This window comes from Perca fluviatilis, chromosome 4, assembly GCF_010015445.1.
Source record: "Perca fluviatilis chromosome 4, GENO_Pfluv_1.0, whole genome shotgun sequence".
NCBI classification, from domain to species: Eukaryota; Metazoa; Chordata; class Actinopteri; order Perciformes; family Percidae; genus Perca; species Perca fluviatilis.
The window spans coordinates 282,740-304,301 of record NC_053115.1 but is presented as its reverse complement, the minus strand read 5'-3'; positions in this window follow the sequence as shown (position 1 = coordinate 304,301).

Sequence of the window (21,562 nt, the reverse complement as noted above, 5' to 3'; positions counted from 1 at the left end):
CCCTTCTCCTACATGCAGTGGTGGAGAGAAAAAGATCATTTAATTAAGTAAAAAGTTGCAGTTCCACAGTGTACAAATACTCTGTTACAAGTAAAACCCTGCATTCAAAAAATTACTTAAGTAAAAGTACAAAAGTATTAGCATCAAAATATACTGAAAGTATCAGAAGTAAAAGTAGAAAATATAACTAATTATTAAAAAAAAAGACCCAATAAAAAAAAATATTATATTATATTGCATAATAAGGTGATAATAAAAATAAAAAAACAGTGTGAAAAAGGAAAACACATAAAAAACCTTTCTTTTGTGCTGAGAAATATAACAAGCCTTATACACTACTCATTATTAAAAATGTCAATTTAAAGAATAATATATATTATAATAATAAAATAAAAATAAAAAAAAAAAAATAAAAAATAAAAAAATAAATAAAATTTAAAAAAAAATTTAATAATAAAAAATATAAAAAAAAAATTAAAAAAATAAAATATATATATTTTATTAATTAAAAGCAAATAAAAAAATAAAAAATATAAAAATAAATAATAAATAAAAAAAAAAAAAAAAAAAAAAAAAAAAAAAGGAAAAAAATTAAAAAACTTTAAAAAAAAAAAAAAATAATAAAAAAAAATTGTTTATATATTTTGACATAATAATTAATAATAATAATATGAATCTGTAAACCAATTTAAGTTATCAAATACATGTAATGAAGTAAAAAGTACAACATGTGCCTCCAAAGAAGTATAAAGTAGCATAAAATGGAAATACCAAAGTAAAGTACAAGTAGGCTGCTGTACCAAATTAAGTTACCTTGACTTTGACTTTGACAAGTAGACTAGCCTACTGTCAAAGCCGTCAAAGTCAAGTTTATTTCATCCATAAAAATGGAAATTACAGTGCTCATACCCGCCTAATACAATACAATAAATACAATATAATACAAGACAATACATAAATACAATACAAAATGTATAAAAATGTACGTTTAAAGTGCTTGTTGTGCTGTCTGATAGTGTGAGGTATAAAATACTTGAGTAACAGTACAGGAAATGGGCAGGTACAGTAGCCTGGGAGAGCCCTGGCGGTTTCTGTGAACAGAAGTGAACCGAAGTACAGACGAGGTGCAGCCTGTCGGTTCAGAGGGACGACAGGACCCAGACTGGTCACTGCAGAGCGGCTGGTCAGCCGGGGAGGATGAAGATGAAGATGAAGATGAAGATGAAGCTGCTTTATGCTCCGTGGTGATGGTAGTGATGTCAGCATTGGTCGGACTCACATCTACAACAACAATAACTCCCTAAACCGACTATTACCACGAGGGATGGACCCCCACAACAGGTAGATCCTACGCACCAACAACAACCAAGATACTTTCTGGTTATGTGTAAACAAAACCAAATCACACTTTATCAATTTAGAAAACACTTGTATTCAGTTTTAATGTTGCGCAACATGACCAACACTAGTCTATAGTCTATAGGAGGTCAATATTAATCCAGCAGTCAGTCAACTAATAGCCAAGAGAGAGCTGATAGGAAAAGGAGGCCTCTGTGTGTGTGTGTGTGTGTGTTGTGGTTCAGTCAGTGTGTGTGTGTGTATGTGTGTGTGTGAGTTGTGTGTGTGGGTGGTTGTGTTCGTGTGTGCCTCGTAAAATGTAGTGATATAAGGATGACAATAAAAACAGATACAAACAGTTGTGGGTAAGTTGTGTGGGGTCTCGTTGTGTGTGGTGTGTGTGGTGTGTGTGTGTGGTGTGTGTGCTGGGTGTGGTGGGTGTTTGCATTCAGGTTTGGTTGCTGGGGTTGTGGTTGGGTGTGGTGGGGGGGGTGGGTGGGGTCCTCTAGCTGAGATAGTGGGGTCTCCTCTAGCTGTAGATAGGTGGGGTCTCTAGCTGTAGATGGGTGAGGGTCTCCTCTAGCTGTAGATAGGGTGGGGTCTCCTACTATTAGATAGGTGGGGTCTCCTCTAGCTGTAGATAGAGTGAGGTCTCCTCTAGCTGTAGATAGGTGAGGTCTCCTCTAGCTGTAGATAGGTGGGGTCTCCTCTAGCTGTAGATAGGTGGGGTCTCCCTAGCTCTTGATGGTGGGGTCTCTGTGTAGATAGGTGAGGTCTCCTCAGCTGTGGTGGGGTGGGGTCTCCCCTAGCTGTAGATAGGTGGGGTCTCCCCTAGCTGCAGATAGGTGAGGTCTCCTCTAGCTGGTAGATAGGTGGGGTCTCCCTAGCTGTGGATGGGTGGGGTCTCCGCCTGCCAGATGGAGTGAGGTCTCCTCTAGCGTAGATGGGTGGGGTCTCCTCTAGCTGTAGATAGGGTGAGGGTCTCCTCTAGCTGTGGATGGGTGGGTCTCCTCTAGCTGTAGATAGGTGGGGGTCTCCCTAGCTGTAGATAGGATGAGGTCTCCTCTAGCTGTAGAATAGGTGGGGTCTCCTCTAGCTGTAGATAGGTGAGGGTCTCCCCTAGCTGTAGATAGTGGGGTCTCCTCTAGCTGTAGATGGTGGGGTCTCCTCCTAGCTGTAGATAGGTGAGGGTCTCCTCTAGCTGTAGATAGGGTGGGGTCTCCTCTAGCTGTAGATAGGTTGGGGTCTCCCCTAGTTGTGGATGGGTGGGGTCTCCCCTAGCTGTAGATAGGTGAGGTCTCCTCTAGCTGTAGATAGGTGGGGTCTCCTCTAGCTGTAGATAGGTGAGGGTCTCCCCTAGCTGTAGATAGGTGGGGTCTCCTCTAGCTTGTAGATAGGTGGGGTCTCCTCTAGCTCTGTAGATAGGTGGGGTCTCCTCTAGCTGCGTAGATAGGTGGGCCAACTCATTGTTTGTGCATGCATTGTTTTAGTCCGGTGCATCACCGTCAGTGCCGCCGCTAGTTAGCTTAGCGTAGTGAATGGAATCCCTATGTTGCCGTTAGCATGTTGTGAGTAAAAGTGAGCCAACAAAAGAAAAAAAAAAACAACCTAATTACTTACACTGAGAACAAGAAAATGTGATGGCCCACCTATCTACAGCCAGGGGAGTCCGTGATAAGAACTATTTCAACAAACTGTGGTGTATCCTTTTAAATAACTTTATTATCCAGTGTGTTCGACCTGGAAAAAGTCCATTACTACCTGACAATGGACACTTCCGAAAGGGCATTAACCCGCTTATACCACGGTCACTTGCCAAATAACATATTTTTAAAACTTTAGTTCATATTTTAATAAGTTTTACAATCGAAATCTCAGAGTTTATCCAGACAATAACTCTTCCCTGGTTACGCCTGAGGGTTTGACTAATACCTGGAAGTCTTACACCAACGTGGGATCATGACTTTGTGTAAACATACACGCCACTTTCTTAAAGCCACGTGGCGGTGTTATCACTGACGCATTTTCAGCTTCCACGTGTATGTCTACGCTGTATACAGCTGATGTAAACATACCCACCGCGTGAAGCGTCGCCACGTTAAGGTGTTATCGAGAAACGTGCGGCGTACTATTGCGAAATACGCGTCACCCGTGTCAAAAAAGGTTGGGTTTAGGAAAAGAACACAGGAAAAGGGTTTGGTAACACAAAAAGCTACAAAAACACGGAAAATAACCACAAAAAACGCGGCATAGGAAAACAATAAACGGTTGGGTTTAGGAAAGAAACATCGGGGAAGGCTTAAAATAAAAAGCGGACCTCTGTCCCTTTATACTACTCGCTACTGCGCTAGCTGTAGGTCAATGGCGCCCGATTTGTGTTGGTAAACACCCTAAAAAGCAATTATGCGTCTTGATAAACCGCCAAAATGGCATATGAATTGGTGTGCATGAATACGCCACTTCATGAGATCAGTTCGCTTACACCCTGAAATACACACTCACACAGATTGAAAATACTTAAAATTACATAAATATCTGTTTATTATATATGTATAAAATAGGTGTTTTATTCAGTAATTCAGTGCAGTTATGTGACATTTCTTAAGATTAAGTAATCTAAAGGATGCATGAGTAAAAAGAAGATTTTATATCCTGCTGACAACTTGTCTGTGTCGTTGTTTCCTCTTTCTTTCTCCAGGAGCTTCTGGACTAGATTTAAATGGGAAGATGTTCACTTTGTCTATTAATGGAGGAGGAATATCCTTCTATTCACCCTATTATTCTCCTACCACGCCCACTACACCACCACTTGTCCCTGGACCACAGGAGGTGAGTACATTCACAAACTACATAACCAAACAGAAACACAGTGTCAGTAATCAGGATAGGCAACATGACATCATGACTTTGCATAAGCATACAGGCCACATTTTGTATCAACATGAATGAAAACTATTTATATTGAACATATCTGTAAAATCTAGGCCTTTCTATTGTCCTCTCTAAATATCTTTATGTATTTGGTTTTTTATTTATGCACCACAACAACCAAACAGCTGTTCATGTGTTTAGATTGTCACTTAACTATGTCAACTAAATTTGTCACCAACACCTTCCATGTGACTCCTGCAGGTGTGTCCGTGTGTCTCAGCATACTTGACCGACAATCGGGCAAACATCCCCAAAATCTTCACACTCAGTCCATCCGGCAGAAGCCCTCTGCAAATGGGAGTCAGTTCTTCAGGGTCGCACAAACTCATCCTTTGGATATGGTTATTACAACCAGTACTTGCAACCTTACAAAAGGTTCTCGCCACACATCTATTCGGAAATCTGGACCAGAGTCTGCCTCACTGTGGACACCGTGAAGAATGTGGCCCAGGTGTTCAGCGACTGGAGCATGAGCATCAGGAAGCTGCTGCCTACTAAGGTAAGAAAGAGTATTGATCAAAGTATCCGAAGCCTTTAGACTATCTGTCCTATCTGAGTTTTCTGTTGCACGACGACAACTTTTGAATGTAGGCCCTCACATGTTTTGCAGCGGTACCAGGGCTCTGTGTGGCGTTTAGAGCCGGCCATGACGCGCAGTGGAGGAGGGTCTGGCAAAGTGAGACTAGAAACCAGGCAAAGCCCTCGTTTTATAAAAATCAAAAAAAGTCTAAAAACAACCCTCTTTTTTTTTGAAGTTTATCGGAAACACACTTCATTCAAACTCGACAGAATCAAAAAGCGTCTCTGTTCATCTTTCCACTGTTCCACAATCACCACTCTGGTTTGGTTGAAATTAACCCTTAATTCTCCCATTTACATGTGGAGATATGCCGGCTCATTAATATTCAACGAGCTAAGCTGCTTGACTCTGATTGGCTAACAGCTAGCCAATGAGAGCCTGGCTAGAGCATCCTTTACCCAGCCCAACTGGGCCAGCTGATGAATAGTAATGAGCTCAGGCAGCATGATGTCAGACTGACCAGCTGTTGTGATTGGTCTGATTTCTCTGATTATTTCTGATCAGTGGCTAGAGCTGACAGAGGAGGTAGCAGTTCATTTTCACATTCACCACATAACACAAACATAACACACATATGGACCTGACAGATTTCACAAAATACAAGTAAAAACTGTTTGGTGTAGCAGGGCACCTTTAAAGGGTGATAGAATGCAAAACCGATTTTACCCTGTCATAGTTGAATAACAAAATTCGTTGGGTAAATAGGACATACATAGAAGCTCAAAGTCCCACTGACAACCCTTTACTATGAAAATCTCATATTTTTGAAACTGCCGCTGAAAACGGGCGAATCCCAACAAAGCTGGAAGTTGACCTCAACCTCCCAAAAACCGGAACCTTTGTCAGCCCATGGGTGTAAGAGAACAGTAACGTACCCAACATTTACATAGGCTACACAACTGACCTGAGATCAGGTAGAACATTTACATAGGCTACACAACTGACCTGAGATCAGGTAGTACATTTACATACTACACAACTGACCTGAGATCAGGTAGAACATTTACATAGACTACACAACTGACCTGAGATCAGGTAGAACATTTACATAGACTACACAACTGACCTGAGATCAGGTAGAACATTTACATAGGCTACACAACTGACCTGGAGATCAGGTAGAACATTTACATAGGCTCCACAACTGACCTGAGATCAGGTAGAACATTTACATAGGCTACACAACTGACCTGAGATCAGGTAGAACATTTTACATAGGCTACACAACTGACCTGAGATCAGGGTGTACATTTACATACTACACAACTGACCTGAGATCAGGTAGAACATTTACATAGACTACACAACTGACCTGAGATCAGGTAGTACATTTACATACTACACAACTGACCTGAGATCAGGTAGAACATTTACATAGACTACACAACTGACCTGAGATCAGGTAGAACATTTACATAGGCTACACAACTGACCTGAGATCAGGTAGAACATTTACATAGGCTACACAACTGACCTGAGATCAGGTAGAACATTTACATAGGCTACACAACTGACCTGAGATCAGGTAGTACATTTACATAGGCTACACAACTGACCTGAGATCAGGTAGAACATTTACATACGACACAACTGACCTGAGATCAGGTAGAACATTTACATAGGCTACACAACTGACCTGAGATCAGGTAGTACATTTACATAGGCTACACAACTGACCTGAGATCAGGTAGAACATTTACATAGGCTACACAACTGACCTGAGATCAGGTAGAACATTTACATACTACACAACTGACCTGAGATCAGGTAGTACATTTACATAGGCTACACAACTGACCTGAGATCAGGTAGAACATTTACATAGGCTACACAACTGACCTGAGATCAGGTAGAACATTTACATAGGCTACACAACTGACCTGAGATCAGGTAGTACATTTACATAGGCTACACAACTGACCTGGAGATCAGGTAGAACATTTTACATACTACACAACTGACCTGAGATCAGGTAGGAACATTTTACATAGGCTACACAACTGACCTGAGATCAGGTAGTCTTCTGAATCTAGCTAGGTCACGCAGATCTCTGCTATTCCATTACTAAAATTCACTTCTCGAAACGTTTTTATCCGAGAAATCAACTATGTAAATCTCAAATATGGGCCGCTTTACGAAAATTGATGTCTAATTGCAAATTTTGTCCGACTGTGTGTCGGAGTTCAGCCCCGGCTGCTGCCTGTGTTGTTGCCGTTCCGCCGCCCGGCCTGCCTTCCTTCACAGACCGCCGGCCTGCTGTGAGGTACTTGGAGCTCCGTCATGGCAGCCCACAGCACTTCATACCCCCCAGAGTCACCGTCTCTTGGGCTGCAAATTGACTACTCGAAATGCCCCTGCTCTGACAGAGCTCCAGGACCTGCAACTCCCTCTTCCTGCTAGCTAAATGCCCGGGTATGTGGAGTGAGAGCGGTCAGCGAGCTTGTTACACCAGCAATACTTACCACAGGTTTTTACTTTTTAATGTGTGTAATTATAATGTGTTGAGTTATTTAAACAAACGATTGGGGAAATAAACGCTGCTTGTCCACGAGTCTCATTGATAGAGCCTGCTGCTGGATGTAGCTCTATCAATGAGAGATAGTTAGTCCTCCTCTTAGAATTCCTCTGGAATTCAAAAATTCATTAACTTGAAATCGGACACCGTTGACAAGAAAACCCATTGACAGCTTTATTTGGGGTCCTTCCGGAAAATGTTAAACTTACAGCTTTAGAGAGGGATAATATTGCACTTTGCACACTGTTGGCTAGAAGACTTATACTAATAAACTGGAAGCTGCCATCTCCTCCAACCTACCGCCAGTGGATTTTTGACCTACTTTTGCCCTCAAACTTTAAAAGATTAAATTTGGAGTTAGAATGAACCCGAACTTTTCTTGGAATCTTGGAGCCCTTTTTGAATTATTTCAAGGAGACAAACTCTGGATAAAACCCTTTTTCTTTTCTCTCTCTGATTTATTTAGTTGTTTACATGTATATGCATATGTTACTGTGATTATATGTTCATTTGTATGTATTTATTATGCTTGTATAATCTTTTTTTCCTTTTTGTTTCCCCTTCATTTCATTATGCAACATTCTGATACTTGTACTGTGCTTGAGAAGTTTTTCTTAATAAAAAAATAAATAAAGATATTTTAGCTTGATGTTGTATATACGTGCGGATGAAATTCAAACTGTAATATATTGGACTATGACCAAAATGAAGCTAACTATCCGCGATTTGTAGCTACAAATCACGGATAGTTAGCTTCTCATTTTCCGCTTGTGCGGTTAAAAATCCACTAAGTAGACAAGCAGAGGACTTAAAAAGTTTAACAAGTATTTATTTAAGTAAAATCATAAGAGCATAAACGTGTACACCGGGTCCGAATTGAGCAGGGGCACACAGGCTTCTCTCATCAGACTGAATTTTTCTGGCTTATACATGAATTCATATATCAGTCTCTAAGAGCATTTTGATTTGTTTATTAAAAGTTGGAGGAGTACCGTGGTTTAGACTTCGGCGCCCCTGGTTGGTGCACAGACTGGTCCCAGTCTTTTGGCACACGCATTCTTCATCAGTTATTAGACTTTAGCTGTGCTGATGGTCAGAGAGAACAATGGCCGCCGCGTTGCCTGTCACAGGTTGAGAAGTAACTTATTTTTATGGTCAAACTGATATCAAACTGATATTAACTTCGTTGCTGCACTCTTGTTGCTCTCTGACCACCGGTCATTGCTGCTTTCTAAATGTACAACAGTATCCTTTTCTCATTTTGCCTGACTAAGCTGTCACAGTGCTCTTCCACTAAAACACACTAAACACACAATACTATTCAACTATAATTTGTATCCTCATAAAGCATAGCCAGCTTGATTGATTATTTTTATTTCTTACAAGCTCTCACTCACATACACCGGGCATTTAGCTAGCAGGAAGAGGGGAGTTGCAGTCCTTGGAGCTCTGTCGGGCAGCGGTGTTTGGTTGTCCTTTAGCCCAAGAGACGGTGACTTTGCGCGGGTATGAAGTGCTGTGGGCTGCCAGCCGTGACGGAGCTCCAAGTACCTCATGGCAGGTGGCGAGGCAGCAACACAGGCAGCACCAGCCTCTGAACTCCGACACAGTCTTACCAAATTTGCAATTAGCCATCCATTTTTGTAAAGCAGCCCATATTTGAGCTTTATATAGTTGATTTCTCGCTAAAAAGTATCAGAAGTGAATTTAATAACGAAATAGCCCGATAAACAATGTATAACTTTGCAATGAGACCTGCTGTCGAGTCTCCCATGTGTTTCTATGTAGTTTGCTCAAACCAATCAGCACGTAGCTCATTCTGAATATTCATGAGCATACCATATTTGGAAGAAAAGCTCTTGTTCCAAATAGAGCCATATTCACAGGGTAGTTAAGGGCCTAATAAAATATCATTCTGGCAATTTCCGGCCCAACCAATGTTACATACCCCATTAGGAGACCTGAAGGAACAGTGTAAAATACCCTATATAATCATTATATCACCCCTTTAAAGGTCTCAGTAAAATATAACCAATTTAATAAACTACAATCACAATAATAATATGGCACAAACTCTTGGCATTTTTCCCCTAACTATCCTGTCCTGTCTGAATTATACTGAAAGTAACGTAAAATAAGTAAGTCACAGAAACGTAAACAGATAGATGAAGCCTGCAATGTTTCGTATGTCTGAAAAGGGCAGTGTTGGGAGTAACAGCGTTTAATTGTAACGGAGTAATCTAATTAATTACTTTTCCCATCGGCAGCAACGCCGTTATCGTTACTGAGAATATAAAGTGGAGCGTATACTAAAATTTGGTTGAATGAAGCGAGGTGACAGGCTTCGCTGCACACCAGCTGCCTGGAGAGATTGACTGCATCTCCGACTACCACTAAACACAAGACAGCAACAATGGCAATGGCGGACCAGGGAATTCAAAAGGTAGCGTTCTCAAACTGGAAGTACCGGCACTACTTCTCCCTCATGGAAATTAAAGGCAAGAATGTTTATGTAACATGCACGCTGCGCCCAGGGAAAATAAGGTCACAGTTACTTTGCTGAGTAACATTATTCTTTTACAATGTGGTAACTGGAGTTACTAACTCAGTTACTTTTTGGAAGAAGTAATTTGTAACTGTAACTAATTATTTTTTAAAGTAGTATGACCAACACTGCTGAAAAGGCTTTAACACTTTGATCATAGAACTACAATCACTTAAACTACTTATTGGATCATCTTTAATCTTCATCATTGTCCCTGATATAATCTAATTGCTGTGTCTGTGTGTGTGTGATGTTCCCTGTGTGTGTGTGTGTGTGTGTGTGTGTGTGTGTGTGTGTGTGTGTGTGTGTGTGTGTGTGTGTGTGTGTGTGTGTGTGTATGTGTGTGTGTGTGTGATGTTTCCCTGTGTTACTGTGTGTGTGTTCTGTGTCTCTGTATGTGTCTGTATCTGGCGGTGTGTGTGTGTGTGTGTGTGTGTGTGTGTGTGTGTGTGTGTGTGTGTGTAGTATGTCTGGTCAGGTGAGCCTGTGATTGATTTTTCAGGTTTTGATGGTCAGGTGACAGACGTCCAGGTCTGGGATTATCCTCTCCACTACAGAGAAGTCTTCAACTACATGAACTACGGTAACTTACGGTATGTGTGCATATAAATATAATATATCTAATTGTATTATTATTGTTTTCATAAAATGGACTGGTTTTCCACCATTTGAAAATACAATTGTGATTTCAGGTCGTACTCTGGCTCGCCCTCTCCTGGTCCTACATCAGCTACTCCCCAGAGGAGACGTCCTGTTGAGGACGCCTATCAACCGCAGTGGCAGGACCGACAGCCAATCAGCCGCATAAGGAGAGGAAATGGCGGCGGCCAAAGGGAGAGAAGAAGACCATGGAGTTTTTCCATTTTAACGAGGAAAGAGAGAACAGCTTTAAACCAAAAGCTGTAGCCTCCGTTTTTCACTTAATAATCAAGCAACAATTAATGATAAATGACATTAAAGGCGCAAAATGAACCTATAGGGGTTAATAACAGATGTGTACCGGAATCGCCGTTCTCTGGGACATGTTTTCATGCTAATCTAATGTGTCTCTAGCTTGAAACAAGCTACCACAAAACCGCTTAATTAGCTTATAATGCTAGTAGTCGGGCAGAGGGTAAGTGAAAAGAAATCTCTATTTCTACACCACTAACAAGACTAAACATAGCACCACACTTCCACTTACAAAGTTCTCAATGCTTGTGTTTACATGTAGGGACCCTCATTATGCTACCGTGGAAGCGTGGTGATATTTTGAGCCTCGTTAGTGGTGTAGAAATAGAGATTTACCATCTGGCCCGGGCGCGTTAGCAGCTAATCCATACCTGTCAACATTTGGTTTTCAAAATCCGGAGATTTGAGTGGGGGAATGGCAGCGACCGGGGAGTTACTGTTAAGTGTACTGTAAGTCTGTGCTACCAACATTGCCATCTTGAGTTCAGCTTGCTTCACGTCTGTTCTTTCGTGATGGATGAAATCGCCCGTCGTGCCCTTCATATGCCTCTTCTTCTGCGCCGATGGTGCCGCTGTGTTTTAATGTGCTGCTGGGTGATGTCATTTTCCTCGCGCTGCGCTACATTAAAAATCAATGCGACACACCTTACAAAAAGCCTGGAGGTTGTCGATATGTTGTCGTTGGACTAAGTTTGTGGATGCTACTGTGTGCGTGCATCAATAAGTCAGTCTGATGACGAGGTCATGCAGGATTTATGAATGTACGTTAGCAACAGTAGGCTAATTCACGCAGGGTGCTATTTAATGTGTGAGCTAATACTGCGCATCTGTTCATGTGCACCGTTATGTTTCGGTTTATTGAAGGAGTTATTCAGTGCTAATATAACCGAGAATGTAGTTTAAACTCAGTAATGGTATATTAGGTTATTACTGTCCGCTCTGTTGAAGGCAAACCGGAGATAGGGCTAAAAAACGGCAGCTGTGAGCTAACCACCGGTTTGTGGTAGCTTGTTTCAAGCTAGAGACACATTAGATTAGCATGAAAACATGTCCCAGAGAACGGTCGACTCAGTACACATTATTAACCCCCTAGGTTCATTTTGTCCGAATTGTCCTTTAAACTACTACTGATTACTGATTTGATCAAAGTGTGATTACTGTATATTTACAATATGACAAACGTAACGAAATATAACCAAATAGGATCATTCTTTCATATTTTTACTAACATGTTTGACTTCATATTGTTCTCTTTGTACATGTACTCACTTCCTTAGTTTCATTAATTGAGCTTGTATAATACTAAATTACTGTATTGTCATTAAAACTGAACTGAAATCACACAATTTTACTCTGAATGCATTTCAAACACACATTTGCATATTTTTTTTATAACAATGTATTATTAAAATGTCAAGGGGTTGTTCATAGTGATGAAACCTACAGAGAGTTATCACCTGAGTCTGTTGAATGTTTAGCAGTCTGACCCTAAACTTTACTGTTCTGGTTCACTCTCACTGCTCTCATAGCGCTGCAACACGGTCTTAACGGCAGTTCGTGAAATGGTCACGTTATTTAAACTATTGATTCGTGTACACGGACACATTATCTAATTTTTTTGTGGTGGTCAGCGCGTTTTTTAAACTAATGCATTTCAATGGGAAGCATCTTCGGGATCACAGCCTCGACTACGGTAGCCAGTAGGGGAGAACGGACCGAATGAAACCGTTTTTAATTAAACGTCATTTACAAAGATATCGTAAAACACGGAAAGCTAATATTTTGTCACTAGCAACCTACATCTGTCCCTCTGTCAAATACAGTTGCATTTTCAGCTCTAAATAAAACCGTTGGGGAGTTATTTAAGCAGTAGTCGGTCGGCGTTTTGTTTCATTCATCCCTCCTGGCCTGGACGAAAGAAACATCCAGTTTAAGCTATGCACACTTCCCACAACTTCAGTATTTAGCAACATATCATGAATGGTACTTCAGATGGGTGTTATTTCAGATAGATTGCTGCAGGGCTATACGTCTTGGTGAATGTCTGTTAACAACTCATTGCCGGTCATCGGAAGCGCATATCCCGCGGTTATGGAAATACCATGGCACTATGCCATTTATATAGCTAGAATAATACATTTCCAATTATATAATGTTTTTATGGTACAAAATGTTATTTCACTCTGTTCTTATGTGGGTAAGGCCACCGCCATCCAAATAAGTTCCCATAACTACCCACAGGCCATCAGTCTCCATAGGATAACATGGCAAAACCTCGACCCTATCTGATAGCCCCAAATATATTTACACCTTTCTAAAACCACTTTTCCATGTCTCACCTGCATAAATACAGTATAAACATAGTTATTTGTGCAATTACTTAGAATACATGGGGTTTACTGCCTGGTCGGGACCGAATGAAACAGCTGTTTCATTCGGCCCGACAGCAACAACTGACATTTAAACCTATTTTGCTCCTAAACTAAAAAACTCTGACATTCCACACTGTAGGACATTTTAAAACCCAAATTCATCTGTCGTATGACCATGACAACGGTACATGAAACAATAAATACAAACTGTCATTAAAAAAAAATTACCGGCATCAAACATTTTATTTACCGCACTCAAATTGGGTTCGCAGGTCTAACTTTGTAGCAGCATGACCTCAGTCCGCAACTTTCCTGGGTCTGGTAGATCTTGTGTGCTGTGCGTGCTGCGAAATTTGACATTTGCAACGTGTATGGTTTTTCCCGGATGTACCGTGAGTATAAAAAGGACGAAAATCCGTGGCGGGAGGTTGGTTTGAGGGGGTGGATGGGTCAAACAAGACAGGACTTTCACCCCAGTGACCGCGACGGTCTCTCCAGCTGCTAGCGGTTTCTCCAACTTCAGTCAGTACGAGGCAGGATTAGCCGGGAGACTTCTTCTAAACGAGGGCGCGCTTCCAACTTAGCGTGGAATACCTGCAGAACAGGGACATGGAAGTAGTTCTTTTGGAGATTATGGTGAACTAGTGTGTGTTGTAGCAGTGTTTTGCCATTCAGAACGAGCTAGCATGCTACAGTTAGCCCCCTCGTCTCGGCTAGTGACGTAGAAAGCCGTGCAGATGTTGACCAGCTCACCAGGAGACTGAAGGCAGGACACATTCAGAAACCAGATCTCACTCAGAACACCATGGATGGATGTTTTTCCAAGTTTGTATGTGTGTGGAAGCACCAGAGACACAAAATAACACCCCAAATCCCTGAAAAGGAGATTTTTTTCATAATATGGGCACTTTAAAAGTGGCCGCTGTGTGAATTTCTTTATTATACCTGTAACAAGCAAAATCAAACAATGTCATGACAGATCCTCAGCAGTGAGTATATTTCAAAAGACATCAAGTTACAATAAAGTTAACATAAAAATCAGATAAACATCTTTTAATTTGCCAACAAAAACTGTAGGCTATCATATGAAAACGAGCTTGACGACTTCCTCGTGACGCTTCGTATCATACGTTTACATACTTTCATCAAAACTGTAGTTCTTCAGGGCGTACGAGTGGTTTAGTAGTAGTGGTTATATGTACTGATGGTCAAATGAAGCTTCGTGAACAACTGTCTTTATTTTCTGAGCTCACTAGGTGGCGCTCTCTGTTCAGAGAAAAAGGTTAAAGGAACGGCAATAGAGAGCCGAAGTCCCGCCCTTCCCGGTGGACCTCATGGGACCTTAATTCGGAAAAAAATATGAACGGGGAGAGGCGAATTATTTTTTGAACTCGTTTGAATTTGAGCCATAGATTACACATCTGATGTTCGTCAATTTAAAAGATAAGTTTTCAGCCGAAGAAAGTCTCAGTTAGCCGTAGGTTTGTCATAGTACCGCTTAGTTTAGTGTGAGACCGCTCAGTGAACTACATCTCCCAGTGGACTACAGCTCTCGTCTCACACAATTTACATCACCTAGCTTGATGCTCAACTTGCTAGCTAGCTTAGCTCTGTTCCACAACACATGTAATGTTATCGTAGCCTGGTGAGAGCGTCCTGATCTGGCGAGCTCCAGTTTTCTCCTCTCAGATCAGTCTGGCATCTTGAGATAGAGAAAATTTGGGGCCCGTGCATACGACCGACCAATCAGCGTTGGTTTTGAGGCGGGTTTAGGTGTGTCGTTATTTTCTGAGCTCACTAGATGGCGCTCTCTGTTCAGAGAAAAAGGTTAACCTTGTGCTGTCCTCCCGGTTAGAGAAATGTTGACACGTTTTTCAAAAAATTTTCCCCCTAGGCTTCTGGCACTTTTTGTTGAGGTTTTTGTTCCGCTTATTGTCAGAATATTTTAATTTATTTTTTATTTTTTTTAAGTTGTTGTATTTTCAATGTTTTCGTTGTTTTTTACAACTTTTTTTTGTCACTTTTACGTTTGATGCTTTTTTCACACTACTACCAACTTATACAAAGAGTTTTACACTTATTCTTGGAATTCATGGACACTAAACCTAATTTAGTTGAGTTTAAAAAGCAGAAATTGCTAAAAAAATTCTGTTCTGAGCCTTCATTTTACTTGAGAAGAACGTTAAATGGAACCATCCATGTACATTTTTGGCAATTTGTTTGACAGAAACCCAAATTGCTGATATAAATTTTTTGAAAATGGGTCAAATTTGAACCCAAGACAACAGGAGGATTAAAGGAATGAGAGGCGAAGCCCTCCCCTTCCGGTGGACCTCATGGGACCTTAATTTGGAAAAAATATGAATGGTAGTGAACGGGGAGAGGCAAAGACTTTCTTGACTTGCGAAATGATCAATTAAACTGATGAACATCATGTGTAATTCATGGCTCAATTCAAACGGGATCTAAAAATAATTTGCCCCTTCCCCGTTCACTACCGTTCATATTTTTTACATTAAGGCCCCAACGGAAGTAGAAGGGCGTGACTTCGGCTCTCTATTCAGTGTAGTTTTCAACCTTTTGTTGAAGAGAAAGCGCCATCTAGTGGGCTCAGAAATAAGAGAAAATGGTTCCACGAGGCTTCATTTGACCATCACTAGTTCTATGGCTTTAATAAAAACAAAAACAGTGATATAGAGCAAAGTATGCGTGCTTGCGTTGACATTTTGAATTTGTAGTATCTTTTGATTTTGTTGTAACGATTGGTCCAAATATTTTGTTGGAATTAAATGTGGAAGATGGCCACAAGCTACCTTAGCCGGACTATATATTTGATTGTTTCTGTGTCCACGTTAGCTGGCCGTTCACTCACTGACGCTGGCTAGCAGCTAAAGCTAACAACCTAGCAACAGTCATTATCCAAAGAAACCAACAAACTAACAAGATATTCTAGATACGGTTATTTTTTCCTTTACCGAGCAGTGGCTCAATTTGTGGAAATATTAGATTTCGCTGTTGGTTTCAATGTGGGAAAACATTTGATCATTCTAGCAGTGGTACATTTACTGAAGTACTGCATTTAAGTACAATTTCAAGTTGCTTTACTTGAGTTATTTGAGTATACCCTTACATTTCAGAGGGAAAAATTGTACTTTTTACTACTTACTATTAGCCTGGGAAAACCCTGACGAACTTCCGGCTAATTTGAGATTTTACTCTACAAGTCCGTCTGGCCAAGAGGGTCCGTGTAACGCTTATCAGTTCAATTTTCTAAGCACAAACGGACAGTTGGAAAAACAGAAAAATGGGTTCAAATATCCATTTTTTCTTTTTTCACCTTGACATATTAAAAACTTTGATCTTTAAACTGTTTTTCCAATTTTCTGTTTTTTATTCAGAAGATCAGAAATTGAGAAAATTACAAAATTGCGTCTGAGCTCCAATTATTCAATAATTCTGCCATGGTGTTCTCTCCTATTTTGTGGAATATGCAGGTCATTAACTGCATATGGACCAAAATGGAAAACTGATAGACCTTGGGGTCAGAGGTGCCTGTAACTGATGGTTTTCGAGAGAATACCATGGTGGCAGTATTGAATAATTGGAGCCCAGACGCAATTTTGTAGTTTTCTAAATTTCTGAACCTTTAAAGATCCAATTTTTTAAATTGTCAAAGCGGAAAAAAATGAAAACTTGGATATTGGAAACCATTTTTATGTTTTTCCAAAAGTCTGTTTGTGCTTAGAAAATTGAACTGATAAAGAGTTACACGGACCCAAGAGCCCATTCAAGCCCATTTCCAATTTTTCTAAATCGACCGTTGAGGAGGGCTCTACACCAATCACAACCGTTGAGGCGGGCTTTACACCAACCGTTGAGGAGGGCTCTACACCAATCACAACCGTTGAGGCGGGCTTTACACCAACCGTTGAGGAGGGCTCTACACCAATCACAACCGTTGAGGAGGGCTTTACACCAACTAGAGGCCTAACAATACAACCGTTGGGAGGGCTCTACACCAATCACAACCCGTTGGCGGGCTCTACACCAATCACAACCGTTGAGGCGGGCTTTACACGATGATAGCGCAGCGACAGCGAGCAGCTTTGTGTTTACATTCAACATGACCACCGAAGCGCAGCAGCCGTTGATGCCGCTGTCGCTGCTACGTCACCCAGATCTTTGCTCCGATTGGTTGAAGGACTATCCAATTGCGTACACAGTCATTTGAGTGGCGTCCGTTGGTGACGCACCTTTGGAAATGGGCTGTGAATGAAGCTTCCCCCAGACCCTTCTCAGTTACAGCTGAGAAGAGTCTGGTGTCAGCCAGGCTAACTTACTATTAAATCATGAATAAATCATTATCTGGGGTTTTGCTTAATGGTCCAATATCAATGTTTTCTGGGAATTGGGTCTCAAAATAACATTACAATCACATTTTATGTTCTCAGAATCAGTAGAAATGCTAAAACTTTACATTTTCAGTGTCTCTTAGCAAATAAACAACAAATTCAAAATGTCAAGGTGTCTCAAAAACATTGTAAATAGCCTAAGAAAGGTAAATTAACATTATATGGAGCAATACATATTTATATCTCTGTATTTAGTAAGACATCTGTTGTAATAGCAAAATAATTATCGTACATCATATCTGGGCCACCCTTTCACTTTACACCATTATGTACAACACATTTCATTCTCTACAGAGGGGAATATGAGAATAGCCCTCCATGAAAAAATTTAAAATTGTTAAAATAATTTGTTTGTTTTTTTACAATATAAAACTTACATGGTTGCCCAACAACCAGATTACACAGGTTTTTTCCAACCAGCACATATTTGTGATGCGTTTCTTTACAATTATCTGCTTGAAGAGCATTTAAGGCTCTGACACACCAACCAGACGGCCGATCCGTTGGACCGATCATTCAGAAAAGTTCCTCCGAACGCACCGAAGAGACGCCGACTTCAGCGTACGTTCTGCGCATGCGCGAGACGCAATACGTCTCCATAACAGCAGGCGGCGCTAATCTTTATTGTAAACCGGAAACGAGGAACCATCTCTTTAGACCAGTGGTTTCTCCTTGGCGTCTACTTATGTCTAAGAAAAGCTGAGAGCCTTACTTTCTTTTTTGATACAAAAGGAGTAATCAGCACTTTGACGTTTCATTCATAAAATAGTGATGCCGTGGCGGCAGGAAAGACGAAGATGATAGCAGCTAGCAGCTAACAGCTAGCAGCTAGCAGCTGACCTGATGACAGCAAGGGTCCCAGGTTAAGAGGTCCCAGAGGTTTGGCCTACTAAGTAGCCTGCCTACAATTTTAAGCGAGAAATAAAATATATAGTTTTTATACAGACTTTTGTATACATTATATATTCTAGTGCATTATCATAATTTGTTTAACATGTGCAAATATATATATATTTTTTAACCTCAACCTTAAACCAGATAAAGACTTGCAACCCCCCCTGTGATCTTTGCTGCCCCCCCCCAGGTTGGGAACCACTGCTTTAGACCATGTGTCACAGGAAAGTGTTTTTTTAAACTGTAATTACGTGACATACAAAGCAGAGTTTGGCAGATTTGCCGACTCTGAGACTCAGAAATTCCCCCAGAAGAAGCAGAGAGAGAGTTTTAATATTCAGGCTGAGAAACGAAAATCTATAATTGTTTTGCTAAATTCTACGATGGCTTTTGATGACTTTTGTAGGGCTTCATGTCAACAAAAATGCTCTCCATGTCTGGCCCTTTTTTGTCTCTTTTTTCCAGTGTGGCCCTCTGGGAAAATTAGTTTGACGCCTCTGTACTACTAGGAACATCTGTCTAGACGTGGTAAACACAGAGCACGCTGTGGTCAGTCCTTGTTTCCATCAGAGAGAGGTGATAGTAGTCAAGGAGGATTGTTGATGTTATAACTCGCTGAACAGAAGAGAATACCACGGTGAGTAATAACAAGATACTGGCAGCTCTGGTTTCTCGTGCACTGATTCGCTAGTCAAGGGCTAGCACACCACCAATCAGATTGGTCATTGAGTCAGACTGCCCACAGGCCGATTCAACAAGTCAAATCGGCCAAAATTAAAGCAGACAGCTCAGAACACACCGAACAGACTCGAGTCACCAACCTTTGGTTAGGTTGGTGTGTCAGGGCCTTTATACAACATGTGTTACATGATGGGCTAAAAAGAAAGAAGAAAAAAACCACAAAAGGTTAATTTAACATTTTCAAACAAGTGATATTTTGAAATGCAAACATAAAATATCTGTACTTGCAGTTAACCACTAACTACACTTTCAGAAAAATGCTAATAAGTCATTCTCATTCACACTCTGAAAATACAAATTTAATTCCATTATTGCTGTTGTTATAGATGGTTTTGTTATTTCGTTTACATTGTAGGTGTCCAAAGAATGTTTATGAATTCAAATAAATCAGAAACTTTGAGTTGAATGATTTTAAATAAAAAAAAAGGACCAAACCATGTTTGTGCCATTTAAAGCTACAGTGCGTAGTTTCTGTCTCCGCCATGAGGAATTGTAAGTAATGACAACAAAACTGTCAGCGCATCCACGTGATACAAGCCTTCCGTGGTCGCATAATTTCAATAAATTAATATCCATGTTTTAATTAGTTTGTAAAGGATTTGATTCTGACTATGTAACTCAAAGTCTTGAGACACTGATATGACCTGAAACCAATAAGAAATCAATCCAAAAATGTATATTCTGAAGTAGATTCATGTAAATCAAACATAATTTGTGTATAATGGGCTAAAACATGCAGTGAAATGATGCATGATAGACCCAGAAGTGATAATTATCCCTTTATTAGAACTGAATTTGTTGGGTTTCTTGTATTTTCTCTGTAACTTTGCAGGTTTTGATATTGCATCTGTGTAGTTCACTTGTTCTTCAGAAAACAATTAAAACAGACTTCCGCTGTATTTTGTTGTTGTCTGAAGGCAACATAGAGGTAGCCTCATGAGAGCGTCCTGATCTGGCGAGCTCCAGTTTTCTCCTCTCAGATCAGTCTGGCATCTTGAGATAGAGAAACTTTGGAGCCGTTCGCCAAACGACCGACCAATCAGCGTTGGTTTTGAGGCAGGTTTAGGTGTGACGCAACGAGAAGCGACTGTTCGGTCTAAACAACGTGGCGGCTTCCTCGGAGGAGATGAGCGTAGCTATCGCAGCGAGTTTTATCCGAATTAGAAAGTATTCCTTCATTGGAAGAAGAGCAAAAAACGGCAAGAAAAGATGTTTCTGCTCTTCTCCCGACTGGTTTTGGCAAGAGGTTTGATCTGATTGGTTGATTTGGCCTGTCTATCACCAACTATAGGTGGTGATAGACAGGTGGTTTATCCAATCAGATAACCAGGATTTTCGCCCCTTCCCAAAAGTTCTCCAACGGAAAGTTCCCAGATGGATATGCCGAGCAGATGGGAAGCGATCCATCTGGTGGAGTCAGGTTAACATAGAGCAGTGGTGTCAAACTCAGTTTCCCAGAGGGCCACACTGGAAAATGAGAATCACTTCGAGGGCCAGACACGTAGAGATTATTGAAAAAGTCAAATATTATGACTGTATTATTGCATGTCTCATATACTGCAGTCTTCTCACTTACATTTTGGGCCTAATAAAGCCCCCAAAAAGTTCCTCAGCCAGCGACAAATACATTGAAAAAAGTAAGCCTTAAAGGCCGAAAAAAAGCGTCAAAATTCTCTGAAAAAGTGACAAAAACATCAGAAAGTGCCAAAAATATCGTAAAAAGCGCCATAAACTTCCGAAAAAGTGGCAAAACATTGAGTACAGCATCAAAAAGGTTCAAACAAAGTGCCTAAAGCATTGAAAAACAACGCATAAACTGCCTGAAAAAGCGACAAAAACTATGTGGGCCTAAATGTATTGTGAACCTAAATTGAAATGCGGGCCGGATCAAATACTGCAAGGGGCCGGATTTGGCCCTCGGGCCTCGAGTTTGACACATGTGACATAGAGGATCCTGAGCAGGATGACCTTTAGAGTTCAATGTTTGTCAGAAGTAAATTTAGTTTAAAAAGTAAGAGCACTGAGCTGCAGCTCAAGAAGCACAGCTCTTACTATCGTTACAGGAACCAGAGAGAGACAAACTCATCAAGTCTTTGGTCCTGCTCTCATTCCTGTAAGGCACCAGCATCACGTTATCCAAAATCAAAAAGCTCAGTTTAAACAATGCTAGCTGTATGTGTTAGTTAATGAGCCACACAAGCCACCGTATAGATTACTGCTGCAGTCACCGACCATCTAAAGCAGTGGTTCTCAAATAGGGGGTCAGTGTCCCCCTAGTGGTAC